Source organism: Colias croceus, chromosome 10, assembly GCF_905220415.1.
Source record: "Colias croceus chromosome 10, ilColCroc2.1".
Lineage (NCBI taxonomy): Eukaryota > Metazoa > Arthropoda > Insecta > Lepidoptera > Pieridae > Colias > Colias croceus.
In genome coordinates, this window is record NC_059546.1 from 2,958,753 (window position 1) to 2,971,508 (window position 12,756).

The window sequence follows — 12,756 nt, forward strand, 5'->3', positions numbered from 1 at the left end:
CCCTCGAAACTGGAGGCTTTCTGTTTGCGTAATCGCAATAAATCCACGGTGCGTAAAGCGTGTTCACTTTTGTTTTCAAACGTCTTTGGAAGCGGTGTCGGCCCGTGACCTTGATTATAATCCACCTCCGTGTGGCTGCACATTGTCTGCAGTCGTTTGTCATCGGACGTGACATGATTTCCCTTTTTATCAGAGATATATATTAATAAGCGAAAGTTACCTTTGCACCTGGACGTGATTATGGCCTCTAGTGTTAATCTTTATTAATTACAATATGACGTAAAAGGAAATATATTATAATCTATCGTTATTGAACAAAAACCTTCTTCCGTTTATCGGTAAATGAGTGTGTCTTACTCATCCAGTAGTTGTTTTTTTATCAGAAACCATTAACGAGCTTGTGTGTTTGAATCTAAATTTCAAAATGAGGTTAGGTGGTCTGTAGTTTTTGTATGAAAATAAACGATTGGTTTTTGAAAATTTATATACATAGCACTTGATATTATAGGTTAAAACGATTTTAGTCAAACAATGGTCTTCGTAAAATATTCATAACATTTCTTTAACTAACCCATACCATTACAATTCTTCTATTCTAATTGAAATTATTATAAGTAAAAGATTTCTGAGTCACCTGCCCACGCAGGTGCTAATTACTGATAGGGCAATGACCATAAACATAGGTAAAATATTCATCACCAATTACGTAGTATAACATGTACCTTTTATGACCCTATTCATTAATGCGTGTTAGTTTTTTCTGCTTTCGGTGCTCATTAACGTTAACATCATCGCTTTAGATAATCATCACAAAATTGTGAATGTGTAGAATGAAATCATTACTTAGTAAATAACAAGTATTTAGTACAGTAGTTTTTTTGCTATTAAATGATGATTCGGAATTTTGTACACCGCCCACGTGTGCATCAATTTGTAACGCATTCTAATCGATATGATCAAGTGTTCCGAAAACCCGGAATGTAAATTACATATAGGATCAAGTGATTTTGAGTCTGTAATGTGGCCCGCAAACACCTACACGCCGCTTCGTCGAACCAACTGTAAGCCCGAAGCTGACAGCCTTCTGCCCTAATTGATGGAATGCCTCCATTAGATTCGCAAATTTAATTGTCATAAAAAGTAGTTCTCGTTTAGCCGAAACGATTTACGAATTGAGAAATTACTGTTCCTAATTGCTATTGCTTTTTTAGATGACGTTATCCTTAGACCATTAGTTAAGTAATTCGTTAATTCACTGAAATAATTATTGATGGTAAAAAATATATCTATTTAAATTTAAAAAGTATACAATAGAAAAAACTACTTTGTATGTAAGTATGTATTTTTTTAAGGAAATCATCCGCATGTAATGTTTAATTTCTATGTAGGTCTGTGTCCTACCTCGTATAGGGTTGACTGAATGCAGTAGAAGATTCATTTAACTTACTTTACACACTTTGTGCAATTAGTATTAAAGTAGTTTCGGTGTTTTGTCTGACCCAAACGATGTTCAGAAGAAAATAATAGAAGCTGTTTAGCTTCAGTATAGATTAGAATTATTATAGTGTCAACGTTTTTTAAACAACTTCCCTCGCGAGAAAATTTTCCGCTGCAATTTTATTTTAAAATGAGTATACCTACCTACTTAAAGATTCATAAATCTAAGTTTCTTTAAGGCTTAACAGACTGATATAAATTACATATCAAGAATAGCTTTATTAACATTAAAGTATGATACTGCATTCTTTATAAATATTCCATTAATTTAATGTTTCTCACAATCTATAGAGTGCGCAAACACTCGTAATCCGATACTTTATTATGCCATATTATTGGACACAAGTGGAGCTTTTTGTATTATTTTGCTCTGGACACCAGACTGAAGCGTGAATCACAAACGAGTACAGGATCTTTGTTGTTCTTCTCAGAAGCACAACGGGTATGTCTTTGTGGGAAAGGTATTTTAATGCAGGTCGGTGGACTGTTTTCTCCTGTCCCGCTTTACGATTAAACGTTTTAACTTATAATATTATTTCTAAGTCACAATGTGGCCCGTGTTACTGTCGCTGTCGTTTCGATAAAGCCTTATGAGTGACAAATATACGTTTATGAATGTAAACGTTATATTCCGGTACCAGTTTTAAATGAAAGAACATTTAAACGGGTATGACACTAAACAATAAGTTGTGCAATAGTTCCGTATCGTGTCAAAAAACTCAAAGGTGATTGACATAGGACCTTAACTGCGTGGAAACTAGTGCGTACAATGACTATCGGTCCCCGTAATGATGATGAATCAATATCGAAGTAATAAAGTATGTATGTGTTATATGTGTTCGGTGTATGACCAATTTTGACCTCGATGATTAATGTGGACCGTTACTCTTAACTCGGTTATTATTGTGTTAACTTTTGAAATACATGAGCATCTCCGTATGCTAATGTAGCCTAATTACCGCGGAACGTGACTGTTTAAATATGATTTTTGTTAGTTTATAATTTGTAAGCTCGAAGGATCAACATTCGGGAAGTCCATTTAAAGGTACCATGAAGAATGGTTCGGTTCATTATCAGTTCGTGTTTGCCGGATCAGGTTTAGGTACCATTTACGGATTGGAACTAATTCTATGCGTTCGTAGATATCATGACGCGGATATGGTTTAATATGTTTCGGATAATATAGAGCTATGTTGTTCAGTTTTTTACTCCATTAATCGGGTGGTCTCACCTTATATGGACGACGATTTGCGTCTGTATTACTAAATATATATTTGAAGAACACTATTTTAAAACTTCACTACTGAAGCATTAGTATATGATGTAGATTTAAGAGTACAATACTTCAATAAAAAGAAGTAATATTCTGAGGTCTAAAGGCTCGAATGATTTGCCCTAACAAAGAATGCAAAAAACGGAGCCAAGCAACGCTGCCGTGGTGACCGATTTTTCTTTCGTTAGTCTTAGCGCCCCAGTAATGAACCATTTGGGTCATTGGACCTCGCCGTTTGTCGGCTGCTCGCCTCCGGTGTCTTTGTTTTTTTGCCGGCAAATGATGTGACTGACGCAGTCGTCTACATTCACTTTTGTACTTATGTTTATAAAACAAACCTCCTGTCTATTGTACTCCATAGGTACACACTTTTTTGAAAATTACGGTTCACCTGCATAGAAACAAAAAAAATTAAAACACTGAATTTTGATTTCCTTATCTTTTCTGTATTTGCTTAATTTCACTGAATTATAATTATTGTGTTTTATCAATAAAAACGTGCGATAAATTAAAAATCATAAACTAAGTTGAACACTCTTTCCACGTAGAGCAGGTACGAATCCAAAAGATAACGGTTGTTTCGGATGTTGATTCATAAAATTTACTCATGTACTAATTGATTGAATATATATTTGCAAGTTGCGCAATTTTGTCCAAAAAATCTAGAAACTGGTTCCGAAAATTTCCCAGTGTAAAAGTAACGCGTGAGAAATTTCGAGATCAAGTAACCTAGAATATCTTATAATGTTTTGCAAATGTCAGTGCAAAATTCTTTTAGTTAATCTATTTATGGTCAAACCATATAGGTCACAAGTGTTGCACTTAAAGCCCCAAGGGGAATAAAATCATAAGAGCATAATGTAATCGTTGGCAGTGACACACTTCACCAATGAATTAGCAATAATGCTCTGGCCTAGGCAGTGTTTATATTTCTCACAGCAAATAGAGACATTTACGGCGAATACGTTTTTAAAGAACTTTTAAGTTAAATAAATAAAGTATATCAACAGGCCGCTAGTTAGTATGCTTCATTACTATATGAAATAAGAAAGTATGTATTGACCCTGATACTGTTTAATTCGTCAGATGTACACGTAGGCTGTAACGATTTATGTTTATTTCGAAGTGTAATCAATTGCCTAAAGGATTGTTTCGCAAGTTCCACTTTCACCGTGCAAAACATTAAAAATATGTATCTAATTGGGTCGGAATTAAGTTGTCCTTAAACATGATTTGTTATCAAGGTATTATAACCGCAGGCGCTGAATGTCCCGGTTTGAGAAAATACAATAAATTAATTATTTCGAATAGACTTACATTGTAACAATCTTCCAGACCGTACATAGATTTACAGCTATTTATTTACTATAGAATAATAATTAGGTCTCTGTTTATTTTTGACACACTATTAAATTTTTCTAATGCCCCAGATGCATAATATTTCAATATTAATATGGAGTAATTTCGAAATTCAATTGACCTTCTGTACACTAATTCTTATCATGCCTTCGTGTTTTTATATTAATGATACATTGTATTTGTTTCAGGTAATAAACTTGATTTAATATCTTCGTATAATGTACGAGGTAAGGTTTTGATGTTAAAAAACAAGAAATAAAATAATGACTTCAGATATTCTCAACAAAATAACTTGATTTAGGTCATTATCGAGTGTATAAGACTTCTTCCGGTATAGGTACTAACACGAAAAGTAGTTTTCATTTGACGGTAAACGATCAAGATAATTGTTGAGATTGGCAAGGAATCCGTTCCTGTCCTTGACGATCCTGTTAGCGATATCGTCTGTGGGGGAGTTTACTTGGAAATGTGAGTAGAGCATGGGTTGCACTCGAAACTGGCTTAGAAGTTGGCACGGTAGCGAAGGTCAGTGCTCCTGCGATTCGGGCCGTAGTGCTCCGCGATAGAGTCACTTGTGGCGGACCGGCTAGACCGCTCGAGAGAGGCGGTGGCGGTGGGGTCCTCGGCGGCCGCGGAGCCGCGAGCGTGCGTTGCCTCCCTTCAGTCAGTTCAGTCAGAGCGGTGCACGCACACCGCACGCAGTTCTCGCGCGCGCAACGAGAAGGTATGCACGTCGCGACCGCAATACTCTTGTGGCCGACGCTCTTGCACTCGCTTCCGGTGCCTGCTCGAGCTCTCCTTCGATACCGACGCAATTATCGCGTTTCATTTATGTGAAACTTCTTCACGATACGAAATATGTACAGCCGCCGAGTCGCGGCCGCGGCAGATGTTTGTGTTTATCGGTGTTTACGTCCGTGTGATTAAGTTACATATGTGTCGAACGAGATTCAGCGGAATCTTCACTTAGTGGAAACGTGTTGGACTAATTAATTTAAATGTTTACCGTTTCACTGATAGTCTCATAACAATAGCTGATGCATTTACAAACAGGGGATTGTGTTATCTTAATTAAATATAACTTGTATTCATTATGCAAGTGCCTACATAAGTAATTAGTCCGTGTGTTATTGATTTATGAAAAGTATTTGTTTCTATTCTTATGATTATTTTATGTCTTAAAAATATTAAATTCTATTTAACAAATATGTATTTCATGTTGAATACATTTTACAACTTGCATTTTATCTTTAAAAGTTAAACTGCAGAAAATTTAATGTCAAGGTGCATTACATATCTGACGAGGTTAATCGCTGGATTACATAAAAAGTAATGACCCCCTATGCAGCAGTGGAAACTGGCGAGGATGTATCGGCTGCGGGCCATATGGCAGCTCCGCGACTAGCCATATTAGGGACAACATCAAGGCGACACTTGTTGCACTTATACGGCATTACTGCTCCACATATTTAACCAGCGTTTATGTGCCGTTTTATCAATATTTACAACTGAATACTTACATCTTTTATTCGGCCGTTATCGTAATAAATATCGGGCTATTGAATCATGTTCGGGTTGAAAACAATAAATTATGTACGCAATGTAAACGTGACCAGTAACATTACTGCATAAGAGATGTGGAAGGCGAGCCGTTTGCGTTGCATTATGCAAGCTGCGAGCAGGACGGGGCGGTTCGTTGACCAGTGCGTTGTCCCGCCACGCCACCGCCCACCTCGAAGGTCGCGGCCCATCACTGACACAATCCCATGTTTGTATCACATGGAAAATAAACATTTCTGCTATCGCGTCACGCTCCCTTAAACTTAACTGTTTATGTTATTTCCACGTCGTTCAACACGTTTCCACTGTTCTCATATCGTTTCAGGTAGAGTCGACATGTGTTTAGTGAGCTCGTTTATACAAAAGGACTTTTTGTGAGCATTAAACATTGATTAGTTCATAGTTTTACCGATAGTGAAAATTTTGATCTCAACATGGTGACTTCGAGAATACCAGCCTATTCTCTCAATTCGGAGTTCAACAGGGAGTTCAGAAGTTTTCGAATAACGCGAGCGACACCGCGTTCGACTCTTTACGCTCCAGCTATTGTTCCCATACACGAGTACCCGAGGGTGAGCGTGCACGAACGAAGAGAGGCGCTTAAAGCCGCGCTGGCCAAAGCGTGGTCGTCGAAAAGTAGTGATAAAAAGAAACATGACACCTGGACCGTTCCATCTGAACACAGTAGGGCTGGCATCGCTTCTGCCGAATTTATCACAAAATCTCCCTTTAAAAACGGAGTGAGCAGTGAAGAAGTTTCGCGTGTTGCACTCGTCAAACATGAATTTGAAAGCAAAGAAGCAGAACGGACGGATAAATTGAACAGGATAGATAACGGCCAGCCAGCCAGCTTTACTTATGGAAGATACAACGGAAACGGTGTAGATATTCAGGAAACGTTAAAGAATAACTGTGATAAAGGATTACACAATAAGGATTTAAGTTTTAGCGACTATCTTAACAATGTTCCTAAATGTAAAACTAGTTTCGAAAGTAGTTTTATAAAACATATCAATGAAGATCGTTACACCAAACGAAATGGGTATGACGTTACTTCGAAGCGATTAGACGAAGACATCAATCTGAACGTCGAATATTCATCAAGTCTGAACGGCGAAACATATGATTCTACGAAATATTCGCGAGTCGCGAATGGAACAGAATCAGTGCAATATAAAAGTTACGGTAAAGTGGACACCGTTAAGAGCAAATTGCTCAGCACAGATGGTCCAAAAAGCGTGACGTCTTGCAACGGCGAGAAACTAAACGGTTACAGTGGTGCGGAACGGCGAAGCGGCAAGGAACAGCCGAGACCGCTCACGAGCGGGCCCAAGTCCCTCGTCGACCAGCGCCTCGCCGAGCGCCTGGAGGTGAAGGTTGCCGAGCTGCCGGCGCTCTACCTCGGCGTGGACTCGTGGACGCCCAAGTCCGCCGCTTTCCAGAAGAGTATGCGCGAGCACGAGTGGAGCGTATCGTATGTACAATACCGGAGATAGCATCACCGATTCCTTTACTAACCTTGCCAATCCCTCACGTCAGCTTAAAACTACTTTTCGTCGATCCGATCCAGGAGTATAAATTCAGTTAAGTAACCCGGTAACATAAACGTAGTTGTATAATTACTATAATAAAATAAAACACGCCAGACCACGTTTCGAGTGCATCACCGTAACTACTGGTTTAGAGAGAAAACTACTTTAGAACTTTTACTTTTCGTTTATGAACATTTCGGTAAAAGCTAATAATAATAATAGCATTAGTCGAACAGAAATGTTGTATATTTTGCGTTTTAGTCGCAAAGTCGTTTAAAGCTTCCTAATGCGATCGTGATGTTTCAAAAATAATAATTGGACGGTATCCATTAATATCTATTTCGCAAAATACATAATTGAAATATCGTTTAAAAACTAATTACAATGGACGTTTTGCCAATAAACATTTAATTCGCTTTACAACAAAGCTACATAGAATCTTATCTATCAATAACATTATGCACTTTGACAGTAGCAAGCTTAGGGTCTGCGGACCGGTTGTGCAAAAGCGTTGCACAAGCGGCACTGAGTCACCACGCCGGAGCTTTATTCCATCCCGCTAACTATTGCTACATTATTGTAGTCATTATCGCTTATAGTTGAATATCGAAATTTATCAGGATTACAATCGACAAGCGTGTCATTGTAACGAATGTCCCAAAGATCTAGGACACGTTACCTAAGAGAAAATCATAAATTAATATTGCAAATAGTTATATATTCAACTGTTTAAAAACAAAAGAGCTAATAGAGGCATAAAGACTTTAACATAATAAGCAAAGTATTCGCAACCCGTGGGCGCTCGCAGCTATAATATAAAAGATTCGTCTCGATAGCATTTTAGTGAATGTTTCAAGGTCCCGTCCTGGTTTAAACACTCGCTAAGGATTTGTCAACCTGGTTGGCATGACGTAATTCATACTTATTGTCTTTTATGTCTTTCTCTAGACAAAGTTCCTGTTGCTAAGCGACTTCTCGACTATTTTCGACTTGTTGCAATACCCTACATAAATTACGAAAGAGATCCACTCTGTAGATAAATTGTAATTGTAACATAATATTATGTTACTAACTTACTATTTATGACACCTTTTTTGTGCTCAATGTAATAATGAAATAAATTTTTCTTACATAAACACATTGTATTGCGTGATTACTAATAGGTATATCACTTACATCATATGATTTTATAATTTATTATTTCGAGCTACGTCCCGATCGTAATCTGCATTTAAATTACTTTTTATTATCCATTATAACTTTCTTCAAACATGACGAGAGTGTTAAGTCGGTACGATTTACATAGTGTCACAATTTGCGTAAATAAATTGGTAAAGATGGAAATGCAAAGTGTTTTTAACGAACCGACATTAGCGGTCAATTCACGTACATCTGACAAAATGTAAAAACTCGTAGTTACGCAGGCTAATCAACTTTCTCCGTAGTAGTATCGTGCCGCGAGTCTCGATAATTCTTAAAATTCGCTTACTGTTAGCCATCTTTCTTAGACAATACAAAATTGTCTCAAATACCCCTATTAGGCATTACGATACTAAGTTATAGATTAATAATTTAAATATTTAATCTCGACTGTTTACAAGCGGCTATAAACGGAGTCGATTAAAATTCGATTTGGCTCTTTTTAATCATTTAGAAGGCAGTTAGTGTTGTCATTGACCCGAGTGCGGCGCGGGCGTGCTATTAGTTTCGGCTGCAGTGTTGACATGGTTCACAGTAATCGCTCATCCGGTGTAGCCTTGCCAGTCATACAGTCGACGGCCGACGCAGACCCGTTAATTATTCGGTGCTCTCACACCATAACATTTATTTATTTCATTACTTAACAACATGTATATATTTACTGTGCGTATATTTACCTATAGCCGGAATAGCATAAAATATGAACATGAACCAAATAACTAAAAAATTTAGAAGTGATTATTTATAACAAAAAAAAAATATATACGATAGAGTCTCGGACACCAAAGTCCTTGACCAGATATGGCTCGTGTCACTCCAAAGAGCTTGCCTCTCGATTTCGTAACCGTGCCCGCACTGCACCGGTCGTCCGATCGATTTTGGCCATTGTGCTGCAGCCGTTTCACTCTCGTAGTTAGCGTAGAGAATAGAGATTGCGTACCGCGGGGCCTCGACAACCTTAGAGTGCCTTCTTATTAGCTCGAGACACCTCAACCGTCAGTGTCACCGCGCGCTAAATTTTCCACTTTATGTCAAAAATATTGACTGCAATCGCGAAATGTTCTCCGTTACCGAAACGCTTCAGAAAGTAAGAAATCAGTTATGGCATTAGGAAACTCCAATATTGGATTGTAAACAGAACACGAGATGATTCAATGCGGTACCACGTGTATTCGTTGTTTCTAAATATAAAGAACCGTTGTGGGATACCGTAATACATATCGGTTGAGCGTTGACCGCATTGAAAATTAACGTTTCCTCAGTAATGCTTTCAGTTTAGCATTTGCTCAATTTACTTAATGGCAGCTCGCGTAACGATTGCACATTTTAGTAGTACATAAATAGATCTCGCTTTAAAATTAAACTCAGTGGATTAATTGAAAAGCTACCGTTTATACGCCGCGTATTTCATTCACAGTCGCGTGTGGATTTAGTAATGTTACAGTGGTAGTATTGTTGACAAATCGTAAAGCAGCTTTCAAGCCATCGTCGCGGAGACGAACAGAAAGTGGCCGTCGCGACAACATAAACACGATTCGCGGATTACACCTGAAATCGATTTCACCTTTCATTATTATTTCGTAAGCGCCACTTAACGACACAGGATAGTATTCATTTTGTAATTTTTAGTGCCGCATTCATTAAAAAACACATACATAATTTCACTTCGCTTTTAAAGCAAATAAAAAAAAACACAAAAAAACGTTAATGCTAAAATAGTCCTGTTATACTAGAAAAAGTAATTAAGAATTCCGTTATTCCTTAGTATTGCATGAAAGAAAACAAAACAATTACTCATTGAGAAGCGTTACAGTCCGTAGAAATTGTGCAAAAAGTTTGACTTTGTTTCGCATTCGGCCATTGTTTCGTTAGTTTTAGCGTAATTTCAGTCCAGTTATGCATACATTTATTATAATTATGTCAAATCTCCGTTTTTCCTAGACACCTACTAACACAGAAGTCTAGATCTGACAATTCAGGGTTAAGTAAAATTTATATATTTTCTCATTATTATTATGTTCATTAGTCAGATAATTAAGTGAGATGGTTATGTGATTACCTATTTAGTCATAAAAATTAAGTATTCAGTAAAAGGTAGGAAACAAAGAAATAATATTTGTTCGGGGCGTTGTTATGTTGTTTACGCATTCACAACCAAAAAAATCAGCATTTCAATTGAGTGGGTTTTATACCTACTTGCATAATTTGGTATGACGTATTAAATATTTCAAATTTACTATCAACTGATGATGAATCGTGTTGAAAATTCCTCGGACTCGTTTAGTGAAAACTCCTAGCCGGTTTTCGAAGAAACCATACGTAAGACAGTGTTCGCATTATAATACTAATGTGTTTGGTCGTCGAAAGTGAATGTTCCGCTGCTTGTTATTCGCGATGGATCGTGTGACGTGCGTAGCCTGTTTAGACATTGACACCGTCATCGCTCACTATGATATTATTCTAATGAGGAGACCCTCTGCTTATTTATTACATAGATTACTTAAATGAGTCGGCTAACTTCCTGACCCAATTGCCGGAAAACATTAACGACATTTTAAGACTAGTTACGTTTTCTTGTTGTAGTTAGTGTAGCTCTCACGTTGTTTTCAACCAGATAATATGAGATTATAAAAGATTTACCAAAAAGCCCGTGTTTTTGTTTCGGACTTAAATTTATTTAATAGCAAAACATTAAATGACATTCCTCAGTCAAAACAAATGCTGGAATTTCCTGTGTTCCATATTTGCTGGTTAGTTATCACAGTTAGTATTAACCGGAATATGTATTTTCCTGTTTAGAGCTTATGGACAATATTATTCGATTTCAATTAAGAACTGTATTTCTCAAGGAGAATATAGAAGGATATATTCTAAAAGATCAATGTATTGAATTTAACATGTCTCATTATCCATATATCACATGTTACCTACAAGGTCCGTTGGAAGCTTTCAAGTTCAACGTGTCCACGGTTGGCGCTAACGGCTAAACAATGTGACACTACATCTCGCAAATGGCATACACCCACTCGTGTAGACATTATTTATGTATGTATGTTGGACCTATTTACCAGCCGTACTGTTAACACTTGTCCCGCTTTAATTTTTTTTTATAATCTATTGAAACGAGTAATTTATGATCCGTTATAACATTTTAATTTGTAGCTTCATTTCCTTATCATTGATTTCTATCAAACCCCAACTCTCATTCTTACACCTTGTTTTTATAATTTAAATTACATCACTCATGTTGTGAATTCTTTATTATATAATTATTATTCGTTTATTTTATAAATAGCAGCTATAATATTTTAAAGTATTCTTGCACCACATAAACCAATTATGCGGAACATAATACCATTAGCTTTGATACTGTGATAGGCTTGTCGCAGTTCGTCATTGATCTTGGGTAAAGACACAAACACTCGCGTATAGAAATTCGGTATAATCCTCTAGATTAAATTAACAAAATTAATTCCGATCAATATATTATGTTATATCCCGCTAGGAAAGGAAAAAGTGCAAGTTTTATTAGAATTGTTGAAGTGGCTAAACCATTTGCCTCTCGTATTTGTCGGTGAGTTGTAAAAAATACGATTTAAGGCATATCATTTTTTTTTGTAGCAAATAAATGACAAATGATAAATCATCATAAGAATGAATGACGTAGAGTGATTGTTCTGGTGCTATGTTGTGAAAAAATATAATTCATAGCCTTTTAACTTGTAACTAGTGCGCGAGCGACACGGGTTTTTAACTCTTGGCAGTCAGTTCGCGATCGTGGTCCACGGCGGTTCGTCCCTGACGGTGACATTGCAAACATCGTCGCTCAGCTGCTTTGCTAAGCGTTTATCTTATCGTTATTTACCTTTGAGAATAGTGCTATCCACGACCTGCTTATTAAAGGCGACCTCGCAATTGTACACGACTATTTTGCAATTTTAATTTTCGCTTTTGATTAAAGAAGTTGATCAGACTTTTAAATATATTATTAAATTAACAAATGACGTTTAATTTAAGATTATGTGATGTAAACATAAACGAAAAGCTGTCATAAGTAGAATTAAAACTGCCTATAATAAAGATCATAGGGACGGCGCGCAGATGTTGGCCTGCCCTTAGGGCTCTACTGCTAGCATGTTGCATGCCGCCGCCCGACAACTTGAACAACCAAATAGATCCACATTGTACATATGAAGAACGGTCGCTAACGTTAGTAAAATAACTGAATTTTACTCCTAGATTAGATTCAAGACCTTGCCTCGTATTTTATAAGTACGCTTAATTATTGTGTCCCCTTACCACTAACCCTATAGCCTACCGATCGCTGATTTCACA